The 13990-nt window shown below is 42.6% G+C and overlaps 1 protein-coding gene across 50 annotated transcripts in view; it reads left to right on the top strand.

Annotated features, from left to right (window-relative positions):
- Positions 1–13990, top strand: part of R3HDM2 (R3H domain containing 2) — a 182395-nt gene that overhangs the window by 43487 nt on the left and 124918 nt on the right. For 11 of the 50 annotated variants that reach the window (XM_074007255.1, XM_074007257.1, XM_074007244.1 and 8 more), the window contains one exon: positions 7438–7518. The exons of the other annotated variants lie outside the window; for them this stretch is intronic. The gene's annotated coding sequence lies outside the window, so the exon portion shown is untranslated. The remainder of the gene's footprint in view (positions 1–7437; positions 7519–13990) is intronic. 50 annotated transcript variants of the gene reach the window in all.

Below are 13990 nucleotides of genomic sequence, written 5' to 3'. Positions count from 1 at the left end.
TGTAGTGGTGTGATCTCGGCTCACGCAACCTCCGCTTCCTGGGTTCAAGCGATTCTCCTGCCTTAGCTTCTTGAGTAGCTGGGATTACAGGCACCCACCATCATGCCCAGCCAATTTTTTTTTATTTTTTTATTTTTGTAGAGACGGGGTTTCACCATGTTGGCCAGGCTGGTCTTGAACTCCTGACCTCAGGTGATCCACCTGCCTCGGCCTCCCAAAGTGTTGGGATTATAGGCGTTAGCCACCTCACCTGGCCGATCATGTTGTTATTAATTCTTCCAGATTTTACAAATTGTGATCCCAATGTATTAGTTTAAAGAAGACTTAATAATAACACAAAATAATAGCTAACCTTTATTTAGATAGGGTCTCGCTCCAGGTTGGAGTGCAGCGGCGTGACCACAGCTCACTGCAGCCTTGACCTCCTTGGCTCAAGCGATCCTCTCACCTCAGCCTTCCAAGTAGCTGGGACTACAGGCATGCACCACCACATTCGGCTAATAAATTTTTTTTTGGCTGGGCGCTGTGGCTCACGTCTATAATCCCAGAACTTTGGGAGGCCAAGGCAGGTGGATCACCTGAGGTCAGGAGTTCAAGACTAGCCTGGCCACCATGGTGAAACCCCGTCTTTACTAAAAATACAAAAATTAGCTGGGTCCTGTGGCGCATGCCTGTAATCCCAGCTATTCGGAGGCTGAGGCATGATAATTGCTTAAACTCGGGAGGCAAAGGTTGCAGTGAGAGGTTGCAGTCAGGCGAGATTGCGCCATTGCACTCCAGACTGGGCAACAAGAATGAAACTCCGTCTCAAAAATAAATAAATAAATAAAAATAATTTTATATTGTTAAAAAATTATTATTTATTTATTTAATTTTTGAGATGGAGTCTCGTTTTGTTGCCCAGGCTGGAGTGCAGTGGCGTGATCTCGGCTCACTGCAAGCTCCGCCTCCCAGGTTCAAGCCATTTTTCTGCCTCAGCCTCCTGAGTAGCGGGGACTACAGGTGCCTGCCACCACGCCCAGCTAATTTTTTATGTTTTTAGTAGAGATGGGGTTTCACCATGTTAGCCAGGATGGTCGATCTCCTGACCTCATGATCTGCCCGCCTCAGCCTCCCAAAGTGCTGGGATGACAGGTGTGAGCCACTGTGCTCGGCCCTTTTTTTTTTGTAGGCCGGGTGTGGTGGCTCACGCCTGTCATCCCAGCAGTTTGAGAGGCTGAGGCAGGCAGATTACTTGAGGTCAGGAGTTTGAGACCAGCCTGGCCAACATGGTAAAACCCTGTCTCTACTAAAAATACAAAAATTAGCTGGGCATGGTGGTGCATGCCTGTGATTCCGGGTGCTCAGGAGGCTGAGGCAGGAGAATTGCTTGAAGCCAGGAGTCTGAGACCAGCCTGGACAACATAGTGAAACTTTACCAAAAAAAAAAAGCCAGATGTGTTGGTGTGTGCTTATAGCCCCAGGTATTTGGGAGACTGAGGTAGGAGGATCGCTTGAGCCTAGGAGGTTGAGGCTGCAATGAGCTACGATTGTGTCATTGCACTCTAGCCTGAACAATAGAGATCCTGCCTCCAAAAAGAAAAAAAAAGGTCTGGATGCAGTGGCTCATACCTGTAGTCCCAGCACTTTGGAAGGTTGAGTTGGGAGGATCACTTGAATCCAGGAGTTAGAGAGACCAGCCTGGGCAACATAGGGAGACCCCATCTCTACAAAAGTTAAAAAAAAAAAAAAAAAAAAAATTAGCCAGGCATGGTGGTGCATGTGTATAGTCTCAGCTACTCAGGGGGCTGATGGGAGGATTGCTTGCGTCTGAGATGTTGAGGCTGCAGTGATTCATGATTATACCACTACACTCCAGCCTGGGCCTCAGAGCAAGACCCTGTGTGCCTCTCTATCTGTCTGTCTCTCTCTCTCTCTCTCTGTCTCTGTCTTTTTCTCTCTCTATATATATATATGTGAACATTAAATTGCAATTCTCAGCCTCTTGCCCACCTAATTCTCACTTTCCTGTGAATAACATCAATAAGACATTTCACATTTTAGTTGTGATTTATGAAGTCGATACCATTTTTCTTCTCTCAGTAAGTTATATTGTTTAATTCTAGAACGCTATTTTCTTTATTAGAGAGATACATCTGAATTTTATCTTTTTGATGGGATTCATTTGCCCATTCTTTTTTTTTTTTTTTTGAGACGGAGTCTTGCTCTGTTGCCCAGGCTGGAGTGCAGTGGTGCAATCTCGGCTCACTGCAACCTCCGCCTTCTGGATTCAAGAGATTCTCCTGCCTCAGCCTCCCGAGTAACTGGGATTACAGATGCGCGCCACCATGCCCAGCTAATTTTTGTATTTTTTTTTCTTTTTTTTTGAGACGGAGTCTTGCTCTGTCACCCAGGCTGGAGTGCAGTGGCCGGATCTCAGCTCACTGCAAGCTCCGCCTCCTGGGTTTACGCCATTCTCCTGCCTCAGCCTCCCGAGTAGCTGGGACCAAAGACGCCCACCACCTCGCCCAGCTAGTTTTTTTTTTTTTTTTGTATTTTTTAGTAGAGACGGGGTTTCACCATGTTAGCCAGGATGGTCTCGATCTCCTGACCTCGTGATCCGCCCGTCTCGGCCTCCCAAAGTGCTGGGATTACAGGCTTGAGCCACCGCGCCCGGCCTAATTTTTGTATTTTTTAGTAGAGATGGGGTTTCACCATGTTAGCCAGGATGGTCTCGATCTCCTGACCTCGTGATCCGCCCGTCTCGGCCTCCCAAAGTGCTGGGATTACAGGCTTGAGCCACCGCGCCTGGCCTAATTTTTGTATTTTTTAGTAGAGACGGGGTTTCACCATGTTGGCCAGGGTGGTCTTGAACTCCTGACCTCGTGATCCACCTGCTTCGGCCTCCCAAAGTGCTGGGATTACAGGCGTGGGCCACCACGCCCGGCCGCATTTGCCCATTCTTTCTTATTTTTATGTTAATTTTTCTTTGAGAGGGAGTTTTACCCAAGTTGGAGTGCAATGACCCTATTTCAGCTCACTGCAACCTCTGCCTCCTGGGTTCAAGTGATTCTCCTGCCTCCGCCTCCCAAGTAACTGGGATTACAGGTGTGTGCCACCATGCTCGACTAATTTTTTGTATTTTTAGTAGAAATGGGGTTTCACCATGTTAGCCAGGCTGGTCTCAAACGCCTAACCTCAGGTGATCCTCCCACCTCTGCCTCCCAAAGTGCTGGGATTACAGGCGTGGGCCACCGTGCCCGGCCTGCCCATTCTTTCATTCTGCCCACCTCTCCAATTCCTTGAGCATTGCAGTGGATATTTAATTTTGAGAATACTAATTAGCTTCAGTAATTACACACCTTGAGGCATTTCAGGACATTTATAGCTTTGTAGTTTTGGTCTTGGTATGTCGTCATTTTTTGGCTTTTGTGTCTTTTTTTTTTTAAAGAAAGCTTTGAATTCTGTTCAGGGAAGATTTGTGTTAATCCATCTAAGTGGAATTTAGGGCTATTAGAGGTTTATTTTGTCAGTGACCAAGAATATCATATTTGTATTTTGTTCATAGCATTTTGAGGTCACCGAGAGTTTTAAGATGATGTCTTTTGTTGTAGATGAGTTTCAGAATCAGACCAGTATGGAGGATGCAATCTTATTGTGTCTTTGAATAAGTACCCAGGCTAGTTTGGGGACTTGTGTAACACAGAAAGAACATCTACAACCTGCCCCCTTGTTGCCACACTTTAATTTGCAGTTAGGCCTCGCAGCATGTGTAGCTGAATTCTCTTTTACCAGCCATCATTCTGTCTACCTGCAAGGGTCTTTTGTGTAATATTAGTGTCATTTAAATCTGTTTCAGAATAGATTTGATTCTGAATCACTTACTTCTATAATATTTTAACCTTTAGTTGGGAAATGAACTTTCATCAGAAAGATAAAAATGGATTGATTAAGGAAATTTGAAAAACACAATATGTTTTTGAGAGTGTCATGGTGTATAGGATATAGTTCATAGACTTGGCTTTGAGTTTTTAGGAGTTAGTAGGATTGAATTATTCAAGACTCAAGAGAAACAGGAAGAAAGTTTTCGTTTTCCTACCTGCTTTTTTGGACTTCTTTCTGTTACATCCTATTATATTTGGAGCTTAAAACCAGAGCTTCAGTACAATTTAGTTAATTGAATTATGCTAGTAATTCTCTCTGGTGAGATTATGTATGGAGTTACTATTAGTATGCCTATGTAGACAGGTGAGGAAGATAAGTTGAAGAGATCAGAAATACCTTTATATTAAATATATACTCTAATATTCATTAATTTTATTTTTAAGGAAACTGTCCTAAAGTTAGAGGAAGCACTAAGTGAAGTAGCCATATATAAATAATTTATTTTCTGGTCAGGCCAAGCTTGCTTACATATTATATTGTATATATTACATATATAGGCTTATATATTGATGTTGGAATATTAGATAAACACTTCATATTTGCTTTTTGTGGCCAATAGCTTACTTAACAAATACTCATTGTGTCAGAATTACCTGAGAGTAAGGGATATAGCAGTGAAGAAACAGAAAAAAATCCCTGCCCTTATTGAGTTTATCTTTTTTTTCATTTTCCAATTTTTTTTTTTTTTTTTTTTTTGAGACAGGTTTTTCGCTCTTGTTGCCCAGGCTGGTGGAGTGCAATGGTGCGATCTCGGCTCACCACAACCTCCTCCTCCCGGGTTCAAGCTATTCTTCTGCCTCAGCCTCCTGAGTAGCTGGGATTACAGGCATGCGTCACCACGCCAGGCTTATTTTGTATTTTTAGTAGAGACGGGGTTTGTCCATGTTGGTCAGGCTGGTCTCGAACTTCTGACCTCAGGTGATCTGCCCGCCTCGGCCTCCCAAAGTGCTGGGATTACAGGCATGAGCCACCGCGTCTGGTCTGATTTTCCAATTTTTTATTGTGTTAAAATCCACATAACAGAATTTGCCATCTTAACCATAACATAAAATTTACCATCTTAACAGAATTTACCCTCTTAACAGCTCAGTGGTATTAAATACATTTATGATGTCATGCAGCCATCACCACCAATCCTTCTCTATAATTATTTTCATTTTGTAAAACTGAGAAATTCTGTACTCATAAAACAATAATTCTCCATCCTCCTCTCCCCCTTCCCCCCAGCGCTGGCAACTATCATTCTACTTTCTTCTATGATTTTGAATATTCTAACTACCTCATATAAGTGGAATTATACAGAATTTGCCGTTTTGTGACTGGCTTTAGCATGTCGTCAAGGTTATCCATGTTGCAGCATATGTCAGAATTTCCTTTTTAAGGCTATTATTCTGTTGCATGTATATACCACATTTTGCTTATCCATTCGTTTGTTGATAAACACTTGCTTCTACCATGTAGCTATTGTGAATAATGCTGCTGTGAACATGGATGTACAAATATCTCTTTGAGACCCTATTTTCTATTCTTTTGAATATATACCCAGAGGTCGAATTGCTGAATCAGAACTTACACTTTAGTGAGAAGAATGAAAAATAGGCTGGGTGCAGTGGCCTGTAATCACAGCACTTTGGGAGGCCAAAGCAGAAAGATGTCTTGAGTCCAGGAGTTTGAGACCAGCCTGGGCAACATGGCAAAACCTTGTCTCTACAAAATACAAAAAATATTAGCCAGTCGTGGTGGCACATGCCTATAGTCTCAGCTACTAGGGAGGCTGAGATGGGAGGATCACTTGAGCCTGGGGTAAAGGCTGCAGTGAGTCTTGAGTGCACCATTGCATACCAGCCTGGACAACAGAGCAAGACTCTGTCTCAAAAAAAGAAAAAAAAGGAAAAATAATACCATCAGACAGACCAACATGGAATCCATGAAAGCAAATCCTTAAAATGAGACCCACAGACAGCTCTCTTAATTATAGTTTATCTGAAATTGGCTCTACTTTTTTGTCCTTTCATGTCCCCTTTTTGCCCATGATAGGAAACAGAGTGATGACAGAGCATGTAATAATAGTTTTCTTTTGTTACACATTTGCTGTGGGCCAGACACCCTGCAAAATTACTTTGAAAATTATATAATCACATTAATAACCTATGACAGGTGTTTTTTGTTGTTGTTGTTGAGACAGTGTCTTGCTCTGTTACCCAGGCTGGAGTGCAGTGGCATGATCTCAGCTCACTGCAACCTCCACCTCCTGGGTTCAAGAGATTCTCTTGCTTCAGCCTCCCTTCAGCCTCCCGAGTAGCTGGGATTACAGGCAGGCACCACCACACCTGGCTAATTTTTGTATTTTTAGTGGAGATGGGGTTTTACCATGTTGGTCAGGCTGGTCTCGAACTCCTGACCTCAAGCAATCTACCCACCTCGGCCTCCCAGACGTCTGGGATTACAGGTGTGAGCCACTGAACCCAGCCAAAAGGTTTCAGCTTGCTTATTTTACGGTGAGATAAAGAGAGGCTTAGAGAGGTGATTACTTATCTAGGATCACAAAGACTGGTATGTGATAGTGCTAGGTAGGCATGGTCCTAATGTTATCAAGCAAAAGGGGCTTGCTGCCCACTATAAGACAATACTATGACACTGAGTTTTTGAGAAAAGAAAAGCTTGTGTTGCCAGTTTGACTCACAGGAGTCAAGCTCAAATCTGTCTCCTGGTGCAGTAATTTTATTTGAACACGTTTAGCAGGTAGATTCTGAGATTACTAGGTGATTGGTGGAAGGAAAGGGGAGGTCTGGAAAGTCCTTGGCAGTACCCAGTTTTCTCTTCATGACTCATGGGTCCCATGTTCAAATTTGGGAGGAGTTAATATGAAGCATGTGGTGGCAGTTCAGGCTATGTGAAGCTCCTTCAGTGTGAACTCTAGTTGGCTATATTGGTTGCAACTGATTTCAGCCAGTTTTGTTATCTTACAAGCAGAGGGAGTTTCAGTGTTTCAGAAAGTTGTTTCTTTTCTTATCTACTATCTTGCAAACTCAAGAATTTCTGTTAGTTACTGGTTTAACTTTTTGGGGCATGGTTTTACTAACAACTTCAGTCCCTGGGCAACGGCATGAATGGAAGCCCACATTCCATATTTTTAATTTTTTTTTTTTTTTTCTGAGACCAAGTCTCATTCTTTTGCCCAGGCTGGAGTGCAGTGGCGTCATCTCGGCTCATTGCAATATCCATCTCCTGAGTTCAAGTGATTCTTCTGTCTCAGCCTCCCAAGTAGCTGGGATTACAGGCACTTGCCACCATGCCTGGCTAATTTTTGTATTTTTTAGTAGAGATGAGGCTTCGTCGTGTTGGCTAGGCTGGTCTCGAACTCCTGACCTCAGGTGATCCGCCTGCCTCAGCCTCCCAAAGTGTTGGGATTATAGGTGTGAGCCACTGCCCCCATCCCCATATTTCTAAATATTTAGTAGTTATAAATAAAGATTTTTGTAAAAGGAACCTAATAATTTTATTTCACTACAGCCTTGAACTTCTGGCTTCAAGTGAACCTCCTGCCTCAGCTTCCTGAGTAGCTGGGACCACAGGCATGTGCCACCTCACCCGGTAAATCAAAATTAAAAAAAAAAAAACTGTTAGAACTTTGAGGGGAAATTATTTTTCTGAGACAGAATAGGATAGTTCAGGGATATCCTACAAGCCTAGTCTCCATCTGTACCCTTCCCGTTGTTTGTCCCTTGCCCACCATTCAGACAATGGAACATGTATAACAGAAGGTTATTGTCCATGGAAGGACAAAGTTTGAGATGAGAAGAAATCCACTGAAGGCCCTGATTTGGGTTTGGGGCTGCTTAGGCAGGAAAACCTGGGATCTGGAGCATAGCTGAGAGTAGTGGAGTGAGGGTCTTCAGGTAGGTATGTCCTCTGGTCCCATGGACATCTTGCCCTGAGGGCATGGGCAAGTCAGAGGAGGGTCATAGTGGTTCTATCTTCAGTGAAGGACCCAGAATAGGTCCAAGACCAAGAGTGCCAGAACTCAAAACTGGGCCCATTTGACCATGCTGTCTGTTGTTAATAGTAAGAAAGCCTGGGTTTACAGAATGAGATGATGGCTTACTCTGTATGGTTAATGGAGAGGGGATAGAAAGCAGCTGATATGGCCAGGCGTGGTGGCTCACGCCTGTAATCCCAGCACTTTGGGAGGCCGAGGCGGGCGGATCACAAGGTCAGGAGATCGAGACCACAGTGAAACCCCGTCTCTACTAAAAATACAAAAAATTAGCCAGGCGCGGTGGCGGGCGCCTGTAGTCCTAGCTACTCAGGAGGCTGAGGCAGGAGAATGGCGTGAACCCAGGAGGCGGAGCTTGCAGTGAGCCGAGATCGCACCACTGCACTCCAGCCTGGGCAACAGCCTGAGACTCCGTCTCAAAAAAAAAAAAGAAACCCCGACTCTACTAAAAATACAAAAAAATTAGCTGGGCGTGGTGGTGTGTGCCTATAATCCCAGCTACTCGGGAGGCTGAGGTGGGAGAATCGCTTGAGCCAGGGAGTCAGAGGTGGTAGTGAGCCAAGATTGCGCCACTGCACTCCAGCCTGGCGACCGAGGAAGACTCCATCTCAAAAAAAAAAAAAAAAAAAGAAAAGAAAAAAGAAAGCAGCTGATCTGACCTGGAGAAGTGCTTTAAGTGGACCATATTTTGAAAGAACCAGCCTGTTTCTCCTTTGAAGATACAGTTTAGTATTTACTCATAGAATCTAGAGAATTTAAGAATTGAAAAAACGCTGCTTCTTCTAAGTGCATTCTGTTCTGGTGTTTGTGCCCTTTAAGTTGAATGGCACAGCTATGAAGAGATACAGTCATTTTTTTCCTCTAAAAATAGGTGAGGCAGGAGCATATTGATCTATATGTTGGTTTGCAGTTTATACTGAACAAGAATTTTTTTCAGTACCATTTGTTTGCTTACTTAGGATAAAGTAATGTATAAAAGGATCAGATTATGGTTTTATATTCTATATTATACTTTTACAGGGAGATTAGACATAAAAATTATCTTATATTGTCCTAAAATTTCCAGTTGTCTGAAATGAGTTGAGGTGTATATGAAAAGAGGTGTATATTTTTATTTATTTTTAATTTTTGAGACTTGTATATTTTAATGGCTGCAGAGAAATGCAGTTTTGGATGCAGAGTATTATTTCTTTGGACTATATCTGGTCTGGTCTTTTTTTTTTTTTTTTTGAGATGGAGTTTTGTTCTTGTTGCCCAGGCTAGAGTGCAATGGCATGATCTTGACTCACTGCAACCTCCACTTCCTGGGTTCAAGTGATTCTCCTGCCTTAGCCTTCCAAGTAGCTGGGATTACAAATAGGCATGTGCCACCACACCTGGCTAAGTTTGTATTTTTAGTAGAGACAGGATGTCTTCATGTTGTTCAGGCTGGTCTCAAACTCCCCTCCTCAGGTGATCTGCCCGCCTCGGCCTCCCAAAGTGCTGGGATTACAGGCGTGAACCACCATACCCAGCCTCTATTCTTACTACTTTTTTTAGAGACAGAGTCTTGCTTTGTCACCCAAGTTGAAGTGCAGCAGCACAGTCGTAGCTTACTGCAGCCTCAAACTCCTTGGCTCAAGTGATTCTCTCACCTCAGCCTCCCAAGTAGCTAGGACTACAGGCACATGCCACCATGTCCGGCTAATTTTTTGTAGAGATGAGAGTCTCACTACATTGCCCAGGCTATGGGCAATCTCCTGGCCTCAAGTGATCCTCCCACGTTGGCCTCCCGCCAAAGTGCTGGGATTACAGGCACAAGCCACCATGCTTGGCCAGAGCTGGAGTTTAATTTAAATCTGGGAAGACCATAATCATGGATTTTGTTTGGTTTTCAAGCTACCCTTTTTATTGATTGGTGAGACTCTTGCATTCGCGTGTGTTGAGTTGTAGGATCTATTAGAGGTGGAAAAAGGAATAGCAAAATCTTGAATGCTATCTCAGTACTAGAGGCATAATTAGGAAAAGTCTAAATTGATGTTAGCTATAATTTGGTGGTGTGGAAAATCGAGTTTTAATCCCTTCTTATTTTTTAAAAAATATACTTCCTATGTGATTTAGATTTGCTTTCTCTATCATAACTGCTCTTTCCAAATAGTACCGTTGTTTATTAGCTCTCTTGTTAATCAGATTTGCCAAATTCCTGAAAAATACTTGGTTTTTGAGAAAGTACATTAGAGTTTGGTATTTGGTTTGTGTGACAATTTCAGCAGCACCCTTTATTGCAAAGAACTTGGGAATTTGTTGACAGAAATCCATTTTCTCTATGACTCCTGATTCCCCCCAACACCCCCGCCCCAAGGCTTTCTAGCCTGTGTTCTATTTTTAAATCCTGCTGCTGTGCTCTGTATTGCGGCAGTTCTTTTCCTGAATTATTTATCATTGTTGGGAGTTGAATGGAGCAGTAATGTTTTTTTACCACTGCTCATTAGGACCCACGTGTCTGTCTTCAACTTGGATGACATATCTGGTTCATGTTAAATCCCACTGGCCCATCCTGGGAAGGCTTTGAGATAGTATAAGAACAGGCCACAATTGGCTGGGCGCAGTGGCTCACGCTTGTAATCCCAGCACTTTGAGAGTCCAAGGCGGGTGGATCACCTGAGGTTGGGAGTTTGAGACCAGCCTGACCAATGTGGATAAACCTCATCTCCACTAAAAATAAAAAATTAGCTAGGTGTGGTGGTACATACCTGTAATCTCAGCTACTCGGGAGGCTGAGGCAGGAGAATCGCTTGAACCCGGGAGGCGGAGGTTATAGTGAGCCGAGTTCGCGCCATTGCACTCCAGTCTGGGCAACAAGAGTGAAACTCCATCTCAAAATTAAAAAAAAAAACAAAAAAAAAAAACAGGACAATCTATGATATGTTGTAAAAGCATTCAGACTTTTGGATTACTGTTATTTTGTTTCAGCAGCAGTGGGACAGAGAGAAGCTATGCCATGTTCTTCCCTTAGACTATGCTCAAAGATATTATGTTATACTGGCTTTTCTGATTATATTTACCATTTGTTTTTATAGTTGTTGCATTGATGTTACTCATTTAGGAAAGGTGAAAGAGAAATCTCTATGAGAAGCACCGTGTTAAATCAAGATTCATTTTAGTTATAAATGTGACGTGAATATTTGGAGATACCTTGAAATTCTCTGTTTTGGGGGTTTGGGTTGTGGGGGATTGGCTTGTTTTGTTTGAGAGTATTTCTTCTCATTGTCTGTCTTCTCATCTTGTTACAGACTGTAGGCTTGGAAGAAGAACGACAAAACCTATGAGCAAGGCAGTTATTTTGAATGATATTTCTTCCCTTTTCTGTCTTGCAGGACATCAGAACTGATGTTTCTCTTTTGTTTTCATTCTGTTTTTTTCTGCATCCCGTCTTTCATGAAAATATTTTTCTCTCCCTTGATATCACTGCTTTTTTTCTTTTTGATATATGAATACACAGCTACTTCGGTGTTCTTTACTTCTTTAAACAGTTAACCCTTTTATGTTACTGTAGGCAGAAAAAGGGTAGCGGTTAATCAATTAGGCACTGAAGAGGGTAAAACTTTGTTTGCCTGCCTTACTTTGTTGACTGTCTCTGAGTTTGTGTGTGTGTATCTTTAAAAAAAAAAAAACAAAAAAAAAGGTGGCTGGGCGCGGTGGCTCATGCCTGTAATCCCAGCACTTTGGGAGACCGAGACGGGGGGGATCATGAGATCAGGAGATTGAGAGCATCCTGGCTATCACGGTGAAACCCCGTCTCTACTAAAATACAAAAAAAATTAGCCGGGCGTGGTAGCGGGGGCCTGTAGTCCCAGCTACTCAGGAGGCTGAGGCAGGAGAATGGCATGAACCCGGGAGGCGGAGCTTGCAGTGAGCCGAGATCGCGCTACTGCACTCCAGCCTGGGCGACAGAGCGAGACTCCATCTCAAAAAAAAAAAAAAAGTAATGGTATATATTTGGTTCCCATTCTTGGAGTAATGATGAAATATTTTTATATTTTGAACCAGAACAAATTTTAGTCTTCTGTTGCTGCTTTCTAGTTCTACTGGCCCAGAAAATGGCATATCACTGCTCAGTGATTTATTATCATTCCATTCATTTCCCTGTAACAGTGGCTCTCAGTTGCATAAATCCCATATTTCTCAGCAGCTTGTATCATCTTTGCTCACTGACTGTTGTCCTGACATTAGCCTGTTTCTTTGAACTGTATCAACCAAGTCAAACTAGACTAAATTTAACTATTTTTCCCTTGTGCTTTTGCTCCCTTCTTAGTTATCTTGCCCTCTGTATTAGTCCATCTTCACACTGCTATAAACATATATCTGAGACTGGGTAATTTATCAAAGAAAGAGGTTTATTTTATTTTATTTTTCTTTTGAGATGGAGTTTCACTCTTGTTGTCCAGGCTGGAGTGCAGTGGCATGATCTTGGCTCTCCTTAACCTCCACCTCCCGGGTTCAAGCTATTCTCCTGCCTCAGCCTTCCAAATAGCTGGGATTACAGGCATGCACCACCATGCCTGACTAATTTTGTATTTTTAGTAGAGATGGGGTTTTTCCATGTTGGTTAGGCTGGTCTCAAACTCCCGACCTCAGGTGATCTGCCCTTCTTGGCCTCCCAAAGTCCTGTGATTACAGGCGTGAGCCACCGTGCCCAGTGAGGTTTAATTGGCTCACAGGAAGTTCCGCATGCCTGGGGAGGCCTCAGGAAACATACTGTCATGGCGGAAGGGGAAGCAGGCATGTATGTCTTTGCGAGTGCAAGCAGGGGAAATGCCAGACACTTATGTAATAAAACCATCAGATCTTGTGAGAACTCACTCACTAGCATGAGAACAGCAGGGGGGGAACCACCCCCATGATCCAATAAGCCTCCCTCCCTCACACATGTGGGGATTATAATTCAAGATGAGATTTGGGTGGGGACACAGAGCCAAACCATAGCACTCTCTCTTTGCTATTACTCCTTGAAAAAGCCAGTTGAAAATTACATTTTTTAGGAAACTTTCTAAGATTTAGGCTATCAAATTCTTACTAATTTATATGTACTATTTTATTTTGTATTTATTTAACCTGTTTTGAAGGTGCTTATAATTTAAAACATAGTCCCTGCACTCAAAGAGTTATCTTGGGAGAAAATAAGAAATTAATTGACTACTTCTTCTTGTATTACTTTGAATTTCTGTTGCTTTTAAATTTCATATATGTATTTTTAAATTCCAGATTTCAATGGTAAGGGCAGGAGCAAAGATCTTGTTTCCTGTGAAATCTTATGAACTGTTCCTACTGCCCTCATCCATCTTACCATGGGGCAGACCTGTTGGCTGATAGGGTAACAGTGTGGGAAAGAGGGATCTTAGGTGTTGGGGATTTTCTGTTTTGTGCCTTTTCGAATGGTAAAAATTCTAAGTATTTATAGTCTTACTTGAAATTATATTTTGGAGACTAAAATGACACAGACTACAAATTGAATGTACAAAAAAAGACATGCTAGATTTCTGAAATAGCCATCCAAGTTTTCGCTGCATAACAAAGTTAGTGCTTACTTATTACTGGCATGCTAGAACGGTGGCTTACTTGAGCTAAAGTCTGTCCCTGATGGCCTGATGATGTAGTTTTACACTCTCAATAAAATTGAGTTCGCATCAATTTATGATGAAAGTCTTTTAGGTGACTTTCAGAACCAGAATCACATATTATCTGCAGAGCTGTTAACCTCATTTTCCAAATTCTCATGACACTTTGCACAAGAGTTATGTTTGCCCCAGAGATCTTAATTCAGAACTAGGGTCCTTCAGCTTTTAAGAGGTGGAGCTACATTTGATATTCCTGACACTTGAGATCATTTGATGGTGTTAAGATGCTGGGGTAGGGGTAGGAAGTGGGAAATGGGAGAGTGGGGGTAGATGACAAGAAAGTTCTTGAGTAGAGGCTAGGAGGAAAACTACCTGAGGTTACTTATTTGCCTAATCCTTCTGTATTAGAATTAGGAGATTGTAAATTAGTCTCTAGATCACTTGTGTTGCTTTCTTAGTCCCGTCCTAGCCA

Source organism: Macaca fascicularis, chromosome 11 (genome assembly GCF_037993035.2).
Source record: "Macaca fascicularis isolate 582-1 chromosome 11, T2T-MFA8v1.1".
NCBI classification, from domain to species: domain Eukaryota; kingdom Metazoa; phylum Chordata; class Mammalia; order Primates; family Cercopithecidae; genus Macaca; species Macaca fascicularis.
This window is presented reverse-complemented; position numbering and strand designations above follow the sequence as displayed.